This window comes from Octopus bimaculoides, chromosome 15 (assembly GCF_001194135.2).
Source record: "Octopus bimaculoides isolate UCB-OBI-ISO-001 chromosome 15, ASM119413v2, whole genome shotgun sequence".
NCBI lineage: Eukaryota > Metazoa > Mollusca > Cephalopoda > Octopoda > Octopodidae > Octopus > Octopus bimaculoides.
The window spans coordinates 50,907,149-50,917,326 of NC_068995.1; the positions used below are offsets into that span (position 1 = coordinate 50,907,149).

General features: G+C 34.5%; 1 protein-coding gene and 1 long non-coding RNA gene across 8 annotated transcripts in view; one reads left to right on the forward strand and one right to left on the reverse strand.

Moving 5' to 3' along the window:
- LOC106870788 (homer protein homolog 2) overlaps positions 1–10,178 on the forward strand; it is a 127,812-nt gene that overhangs the window by 33,293 nt on the left and 84,341 nt on the right. The window lies entirely within an intron of this gene.
- Positions 1–10,178, reverse strand: part of LOC106870790 (uncharacterized) — a 44,132-nt gene that overhangs the window by 13,358 nt on the left and 20,596 nt on the right. For 5 of the 6 annotated variants that reach the window (XR_001409573.2, XR_008265642.1, XR_001409572.2 and 2 more), the window contains one exon: positions 6,875–7,429. This is a non-coding gene — a long non-coding RNA (uncharacterized LOC106870790). Of the gene's footprint in view, positions 1–39; positions 3,194–6,874; positions 7,430–10,178 lie in introns of those variants that run through there. The other variant, XR_008265644.1, reaches the window with a different exon arrangement.

Below are 10,178 nucleotides of genomic sequence, written 5' to 3' on the forward strand. Positions count from 1 at the left end.
CCTACTGAAGTTCAATATCCTTTTATTCTCATCGCTTATTTTAACTGTTTGATTTTCTGTCATTCTTGACGATGGCCAGGCACATCACATGAGAAGAAGAAGATGGGACATGGGATGTTCAACTGTGGCCAATCATTCTGATGCATACTTGGAAGGCTCTGCTGCAGGTTGGGCACAGGCGGTCTGCTGGGACTGAAGGCATGGAGTTGGCTTTGAATTTGCGCAGTTTGCATTTTCTTTGTGGCCCTGCAATCCTGTTCTTTTCGTAGAAGGTGCAGCCCTATTTGTGTCGCTTTAGTTACAGATGTATTGACCAGCTGTTGATCTTTACTACCAAAATATCCTTTCTGATATTCTTCCTGATAGCACTTTTCTTCTATCTTTTTATATTCTTGAAACCCTGACATCCCTCTTCCATCCACATTTACGATAAGATTGATATGAACTGTCTGTAAGCTATAGATTCTGTATAGAGTTACAGTCTAGATGTGGCAGTTTGATCTTTTTTCGATTTTGGGAAGATTATTATTATCATTATTATTCTTTGTTTTTGTTTTTTTTTACAATCAGTTTTCTATTTAAATGCTGTTTCCAATATTTTTTCATTAAATTGATAAATATCTCAGTGAGAAGAAAATCTTTTTGAACTATTAAATTCTGTTGTCTGGGAGTTATGCACAGGGGAGTTGACTAAATCAACTGCCCCTCTTTTCTTCCAGATTTCTGGATATTTTATTCATTTATCTGTTCATTTATTTATTTGCTCATAAGAAATCAATACTAACAGTGTATAATTGGTGAGGGGTGAAAAACCAGACCAGTTTGCTTTCTGATACATAATTGATATTTCTCGTTAAATATCTAAATGTCTGAAATAAGTTGTTAATAAGATTATAATTTTTCGGACTATTAACCTCATCTTTATAGCTCTGGGAAAATTTGGTTGATGGAAACTGTGTGGAAGCCCATTGTATATGTATCTTTGGGATAGCTTGTATCTTGTTTTTATCTATTTTGGAAAAATGAAAGACAAAGTTGATCCCCCCCCTCCAGATTTGAACTCAGAACATAAAAGGATAAAACAAAATACAACAAGGCATTTAGTCTAGAACACTCACTGTGGTTGGTCGGAATTTTAGAAATAGTAGCCAAATCTACTTCAGATCACATCTACACTCTTAAACCAAAAGATTTCATTGGTAAATTTATTCCTAGATACATAATATCAGGAGAAAAGACAGGATGGTCATGGGTGGATTGCTTTTGATTATAGCTGACCTGGGAATGAACGAGAACAATTACCACCTGGTAATGGAAGCTGAGCTTTGTTAGCTTCATTACAGGTAACCTACCTTAGAGAGCAGGTACAAAAATTATTAAAAAGTAAAGTACTTTTAAAAGTTTTTTATTCGCATGCTTAGGCTTTCAGTGTCTGACAGTTTGTATGGCATGTAAGAATGTGTGTGTGTGTGTGTGTGTGTTTGTGTAGCAAGAAGCATAAAATCTCCAATGAAAATTCTTATAGTATATTCATTATTTTCTTTTATTAACGGAGTGATAACAATTTGTGTATGTGTGTGTGGGTATATTACTCAGGGGGACCCACTTACATGCACACACATATTCCCTTTCACTTTTTCTTACTCCACCTCTCTCAGATGCACACACATGAATGAGCATGTATAGGTTACCAATAAATAGTTCATATAGATACGCGCACACACATATATATATATACAAACACCTTCCTTTTCTCTCCCCCCACCACCTCATCATTCACTTACTTTCCACCCCACCCTCCCTCTTCTCCGTCGTGTTATTCACTCTTTCATGTATGAATAAGCAGGTCTATTAATACACATGCATACACACATTCTCTCTTATACAATTATTCTCTCTCTCTTATACACTTATACACACTCATATTCTAACTTATACACTCACGCAATAACTCTCTCTATCCATCTGTCATATATACATACACACATGTTTACATTCACTTACACATTCTTTCTCTCTCTAATCTTTATAGGCTCAATCCTTAACTGGAAAAGAATACAATGATATTTGAATGTGTGAGTTATGCATTCATAATTTATATGGGTTTCATATTGTGTCAGTGACCTGTAATTTATGACTATCATAATAATTAATATCATTTCTAACATTGACTCAAAGCTACAAATACTCTGTGTGTGTGTGTGTTTTAAGTATAATTAATTAATCACTGACTTTTGGAAGTTGTTTTATAAACAGTGCTTTCTTTCTTTATTCCCCACTGAAAGTTCATGAAAAATATTGGGAACAGTACTGGACAATATATTGTGGGGTTACATAAAGAAACATGTAAAATGTAGAAAAATGGTGATAATATAAATTCTAATGATGAACAATTCCTCCAAAGAGGGAAACTTTTTAGGACTATTTGTAGAAAATAATGGTTTCAAATTTTAGCACAATGCCAGCAATTTTCGGGTGAGGGGATAAGTCAGTTACATTGACTCCAGTGCTCAACTGGTATATGTTTTATCAATCTCGGAAAGATGAAAGGCTAAGTTGACCTTGGTGGTATTTGAACTCAGAATGTGAAGATGGACAAAATGGCACGAAGCATTTTGTCCAGTGTGTTAACGATTCTGCCAGCTTGCTGCTTTATATGGCAAATAAATAATAGCAACAGATTAAGTCAACCCTATTGGACCTTGAATGTAAACCCTCTATAATTTCTTTCACTGGTTTCAACCATTGGACTACAACCACACTGGGGATACTTTTCAATCACATGGTTCAGGGTTCAGTCCCACTGCATGTCTTCTCGGGCAGGTGCCTTCTGCTGTAGCCTTGGGCCAACCAAAACTTTGTGAGTGGATTTGGTAGACAGAAACTGAAAGGAGCCCATCATGTGTGTGTATGTATGTGTATATATATATATATATATATATATATATATATATATATATATATATATATATATATATATATATATATATATTTATATATATATCTATGTGTTTGTTCGTCCGCCACCATGACATGATAACTGCTGTTGGTGTGTTATGTCCCTGTAACTTAGCAGTTCAGCAAAAGAGACTAATACAATAAATACCAGGCTTAAAGAAAATAAATACTGGTGTTGATTCATTCAATTGAAAATTCTTCAAGGTGTTATCCCAGCATGGCCACAGTCTAATGGCTGAAACAAGTAAAAGATAAAAGATATTTGAAAAAAAAAATTTAATTAGTAATTTGCTGAAATATTTCTTTTAGTTCCGTTACAATGACATCAGAAAATGTATATTTGAATAAATTATTTTGTTTTGTTTTGTTTGTTTCCTCTTCAAAATGTTGACATTTTCACACTTCTCTTTCTAAATTAATGACTCATGACATTCCTTCTATTATTGTTGATTGGATATTTAAAAAAAAAAAGATTTATTTAATTGTATTTTCCTGTCTTTATAAACTCCTCTACCATTTCTACTCTGCAGTCAATTTCTCTCTCTTTTGCCAGTATTTTTCTTTCCTTCAAAACAATCTTTAATTTTATCAGTAACACTATTTTTTCTGTCCACAATGCTCTCTCTCTAATCTTAATTTATTGAGTTAACAGATCTATACGTGATTATCAATTACTAAAAATTGTAAGAACTTCATAGATAATAATAATAATAGTAATGATATGCCCTGACGCAGTACTAGGTAGTGGCTCTCATGGCTTTTGATCTTAACTGAATGGAAGTGTTATCATGTACATTGTTTTGTCTTGGTATAAAGATGGGCCACAGCAGATATTCTGCTCAATGCCACAGATATGCTTGTCAGTTGCTTGGCTTCAACCAGTTGAGCATGTCCCTTGGCAGCTGATGATATGTGCATCGCTGATGACAAGCAGAAGTAGTGGGGGAGCATCATAGCCATGTGTTGAGAGGGATTCTTTGGGGATTGAATAATTCAGCTTTGGAAACATGGGTGTTTTGATCAACATCCTTAAACAAACTTTATTCAGGGACCTTTTGAGCGGGATGGGCTACTCGACCTGAAGAAAATTCTAATTGGGCCCTACCTGCAAGGTCATGCGCTGTTTATCTTGATATGAGATTACCATGTCGCGCACATATGGTTGTGATGCATGTGCCTGGTGTACCCTTATCAAACAGGTAGTCATGATGGATATACTGGGCTTCGTGTATTTTACCCCAGTGTCACTTTGATGGTATGCACTGCTCTCTCACTCAATAATGATAATAATGACAATGGACTCGCCCATTGAAGCCAACATATGAGCATTTACCTGAATCACCTGTACAAATAATTTGTTTAAAGTGATCAAGTATATGTGCTGCTCATTAGCTCACTCTCTCCATCAAATTGACATTACCTGAACAGATGCACAGGTGTACCATGCATCAGGTGTCAAAGTGATCACAGAGCAACATGAGATGAAGTGTTTTGCACAGTTTCCATCTATTAGTCACAAGCTATAAGTCAACCAGAGGTTATTATAGAAGACACTTGCCCCAAGATGCCACACCATGCAAATGAACCCCAAACCATTTAGTTGGAAAGCAAACTTCTTAAACATGCAGCCATACTTAAAAGCACGTAAGTAGACATAAAAATTAGCATATTTAAATACTAAAAAAAAAAAAAAAATCATTAAGTTTAATTAATCAGCAATGCTGTTTGCATGAAAAACAATTGTCAAATTAGTGTTAGCATATTTAATGTAGTCACCATCAAAATGCTAATTAAAAATAATTATATTCATTTCCCCAAAATTTTGATTGTATTGAATTTATCTTTTTTTGTCTGTTGGTTCAGACTTTAAACACCCCAGAGGGAGTATTTCATCTCACATATTGCACATGGCATGGCTTATTATATGTGTATTTGTATGCAGAATACTGCCCTGCAGTACTTTCTTTCAGCAATATTGTTAATTAAAAGTAATTACTGTATTTACTCAGATATAACGTGAGAAATTTAATATAAAAAATATCAGTCAAATTTAAGGGAAACCATTATACTAAAAGTAAAATCTAAAAAACCGCTCTAAATCTAAATCTGTGATGATGAAAATACTGAAGGCAGTAGCCCTGGAACATCTAAATAACTAATATACACATATTCATACTTCTTTGTCTGTGGTTATGAAACAATGTATGCATTGTGAATACATTTAATGGCAATTGTTAAATTATTTTTTTAGCATGTTGGTGATGTGTTCTTAGACACTGTTTTGTTTAGAAGTGATTATGCAAATTAAATGATTACAATTTAAAATGTGAAAAATATGTTATTAATATATGCAAGTAGTGTTGAAAAAAATTCTTTAGTATGCATCCTTGTAACAGAAGTCTGGATGCAAAAAAAAATAATAAATAAATACATATTGCTTACAGTGAAAAGCTTAAATTTAGTCAAAGAACTTGCTGAAAAGAATAATAATTGTACAGTGTGTAGGAAATTTGGTGTGATTGAGAGCATCGTTAGTCTGTGAAGAAAGAACAAAGTACATGCCAAGCAGCAAACGGTCTCTGAAAAGAAAGCAGCCTCGCAGTAGTTAAAGCAGTAGAGTACAGGTTCCATTTCTCTATATTCTGATATTAAACCCCTCCTGGTAGCAGTTTTGTATTTTTTTTTTTTTATATTACAAAGCCCTTGAAGGAACGATAGTGTCTATGGCATTTCACAGGATCTCCAAGATTGGGTGGAAGGAAGAGAGTTTAGCCATAGACTAGAGACCTGGCTCAAATCTTTGCAACAGACTGCTAAAGGCACCAACTAAATATACCAAGGATGGTGTTAAACTGGTTCATATTGAAACTGTGCACCAATGGGCTTCCATACAGTTTACATCTGTTGAATATCAGTCACCCTGAGGCTATAATCACTGTTTTATGTTTGCTCGTTCTATGCTGATAAAGATTGGATGAGACTTTTTGAGGCAGTAATCTATGGTCAGATGCCTTTCTTGTCATTTACCTTTGCTTGTATTTGAGTGAAATTTTTTTATTTCACTGGTTTTTGCATGATGAACCACTGAGCTGTAAGGTATATTGTTTATACATGATAATAAAAAAGGATCACCATTGCCCAAGTAAAGACAGACACATGCAAACATTACCATCTTCTACACAGTTTTCATTTACTGGTACCACACAAAAGTAAAAAGTATTGGTGCTGATGTCATGTAAAAAGCATCCACTACACTCTGTAAAGTGGTTGACTTTAGGAAGGGTACCCAGCTGTGGAAACCAAGCCAAAACGGACAATGGAGCTTGCTGCGGCTCCTAGCCTTGCCGGCTCCTGTTAAACCATCCAACCCATGCCAGCATGGAAAACAGATGTTAAATGATGATGATGAAATTTCACTTATAAGGTATTTTAGTTCTTCTGAAAGCTATGGTATATAGTACAAGACAACTTACCACAAAATGGTTCATGACAACAAGCCATATGGTTGTGAAATAATAATAATAATAATAATAATCACACACATGCACATGTATGTATTTATTTTAATTCTTATTATAAACTAATTGATAATATTTAGCAAGTGGAACTGTCTTCACCATTAGGTGGAGCTGTATTGATGCTGACGTTACTATTGAACTGATCTTGTTTCATCAGAGGTCTTATCTTTCATTAGTGGATTTCATTTATTTATTGCCCAACAGACTGTTAAAAGACATTGCAATTAATACACTAATTAGTCTCTAATTAGTGAACAATGGATACCATAATTATCTGAATAATCCTTTTCTTTTTTTAAGAGTATTTATAAATTTACATCAGATACGGATGTGTTTATTAGTTCATTAGAAAACTTAAACCCTAATTGCCCCAACTAAATGTGAAAATAAATACTTACCGGATATGGGGTTCTCAGCAGCAACTGTTGAGCTGTCAGCCCTGATCAGGCACATCTGTAATCAAAAGTTATTGCAACTATAATCATCCCCCCATCTTTTTAATTTTTGTTTTTTAGACACTGTGTTCAGTATTAGGTTATCAAATGTATCTTAAGATGGCTGGCAGGATATAGTTTGAGGGAGATATAGTTGCTATTTTTAACAAGCCTTGTGACACAATGACTAGCCCTGTATTGGCTTATTTCCAACTGTTATGTCATAATCATCATCTTTACTTAATGTTTACTTTCCCTGCTTGCATGTACAGGTTGTTGTGGACTGAATCAGGGTATCATGTATAAATGAGATAGATTGGGCAGCACATCTCTCTTGTATATTCCATTCTTGGCATTTTTTCTGTAGATAACCACCTTACAGTGTGTGAAGAGAGTGCTTTTTACTATGGCACCAACACTACAGAGGTTGTTATGTTCTCTGTAAGACTAAACAGTTCTCTCTACCCTATGTTGTCTCCATTCATTTGTCTACCAGTACCAGAGGGTTGTCTTGTTCATCTGCAGATAGAAGAGTGACAAAAAAGAGAACCAGTAAGAGAATGATGTTGGAGAAAGTAATGGAAAAGAACCAGAGTAATAGGAATGAGAGGGTGACAGAGCAGAGAGTAAAGGAAGAGTGGAACAAAGAGTGATAGACAGCTATACAGTGATTGTTGATAAGGCTGTTGGATAAAAACAACATGAGTTGAGGGGTGTGTGCTGAAAGTGGGAGTAATGTATATATATGAAAGAGAGAGAGAGAGAGCATGGGAAAGAGAAAGGGATGGATGTCAACAATGAGTGATATGAGAGGGACTGATGAGAGAGCGGAATAGAAAAAGAAAATGGTGTTTAGCAATAAAGGAAGTCTGAATGTAATAGGGAAAAACATGTAGCTAGTTCTAACATGATGCCATCTTTCAGTACATGGCCTGTATGATGGTCAAGAGGTGGATGATAGGAATAGTGTTTGTGAGGCAAATATCATTAATTACTAATTAGAATAAAATTCACAAATCTGTATACACACACACACACATGAACCACAGAAATTCATAAAAATTCTGACATTTGGGTTAAATGAAAATATAAAAATCTCTTGATTTTAAACTAGAATATGGTAGATGTTAAAAAATCTCTTGATCACAAACAATATGGATACAATTTCAAGATTTCGATTTAACTAATATTTGGTTATTTCAAAATAAATATTAGGCCAGATTATCAGTCTGTAATTTAGACATTAGCAGTATTTTGCTGAAAAATAAAATGTGTAGAAAATAGCTTGCTTTTATTCCTCTCAATCTTGCCGATAATATTTTATCAATTCAAATTAGAACCTTACCAGGAAAAAAGTAAATTGAAGAAAAATAAAGAATTACACTGCTTGTGTCTTGGAGACTGGAGTGTGCATTAATTATAGCGGCTGGCAACTTTTTTCAATTTTGTTCCTTTTTTTTCATGTGTCTTCTTGGCTGATGAAAAGTCACGCACACTTTACAATAGAGCTATGATAATCTTTTGTTTTATGCTAGTATTTTTACATTTTTTTGAAGTCTTGTTTTGCCTCTACCTTCGTCTGATTTTATTTTATTTTTTGTATTTTACTTCATTCTTTAATTTTTGACACAAATCATTTCAACTTCTTTTTTTCTTTCATGCAGTGAAAATTATTATTATTGTTTTTTCTAAGAATATTTCATTTTCTTCAAATCTCTAAGCATTTACTCTACCTATGATTTAAAGTACATCAGTGTTTTTTTTTTCTTTTCTTTTCTTTTTTATTTTAAAAGCTATGGAATGACACATCATCTTTAGCTCTAAGGACCAATATTCTTTTGGTTTTATTAGATTGACACAATTTAAATGTCACCTCTCAATATTTCATCCTTACACGAGCCAATGAGAGAGGTTTTCACAATCAGCCGTCAACTTGCTAGATATAGCAGATCTCTTCTCTCAAATCACATCCTCTTAAAAAGAAAAAAAAAAGGCATTGAATTATGTAGGTTTTGTAGATACACCAATATATTATCATATATATACACACACACACACACACTATACTAGTTTTGATCATATGCTATCAGAATCATCATGGCTGTAGATCATCATTGACTATAGATCTTCTCAGTCAGAGCTGAACTTGGCCTAAAAATTGACAAATAGGTTTTTACAGAAACAGAAAAACTAAAGGTTGCTTACAAAAATCCACTTTTTTCTGCTTCTTGACAAATTACTAAAGACTACAAATTTTATGAACTTTGTAATAAGTTACTTCAAGCAATTTCTGATTGTTTCCATATATATTATCAATTTATTACACTTTTTCTGAATATATATGCATTGACAAGCATTGTGCTTTCATTGTTTCATATATTGAATGAACAGACCTATCAGCATACATGCACACATACATTTCTCTGTGTATACTTAAGCTTATATATAAACATATGGACAGGTGCACATATACAGATATGCACATATACATATACGTGCCTATGTGCATACATACAATAACTTGATTTTAGGCAACTATGAACAAACCAACAATGAAAAACAAACACCAAACAGGGGAAAAAACTTACTCCCAGATAAACGTGTACACATTTGTCTTGAGTATATCAAAGAAATAGATCTTTTGTCAAAACTGACCTCATCCCCAATGATGGCTCCAATGTAATCAGGAAAGTGATTGCATGTCAGAATCAGGTGGGTTCCTACCAATGCTACCCTCTACACTCATGACAGCAGCTCAGTGAGTTTTTGGCACTGTGAGGCTGCTGGCTGGTTTCCCTGCTCCAGGGATGCTCCAGATGCAGCAGTTCAAAAGAATATTAGACAGTCACATGATACTGAACTGGGTGTCTCGTGATGACATGGTTACCCCAGGTCTTGTTAGATATGAACTGCCATCTTCTCATCATGTAAGGCTTGTAATTTCATGTCCATGTGTACTAGATGCCTGACAGGGGAGTCTGCAAACTTGAGCTGCTCAGCAATGTCCCTCATTGATCTGCTGGAATTGTTGGTGACGCCCCAGATCTCCTGAACAAGCTCATCCATCCTAGCGATGTCTGACTGGAAATATTTGTTTCTTTCTTGTTACTGATGACACATCTTCCTCGGAGGCTTCCAGCTGTTTCCTGACCTTGAACACAAAGGACCCAGCTTTCTTGAAGAAGCTGATAATTTCTAAGTTTGCTATTGTTGGCAGCCAGAGTTACAAGCATGACACGCCTTTTTTTTTTTTAAATTTCCTTTGTTA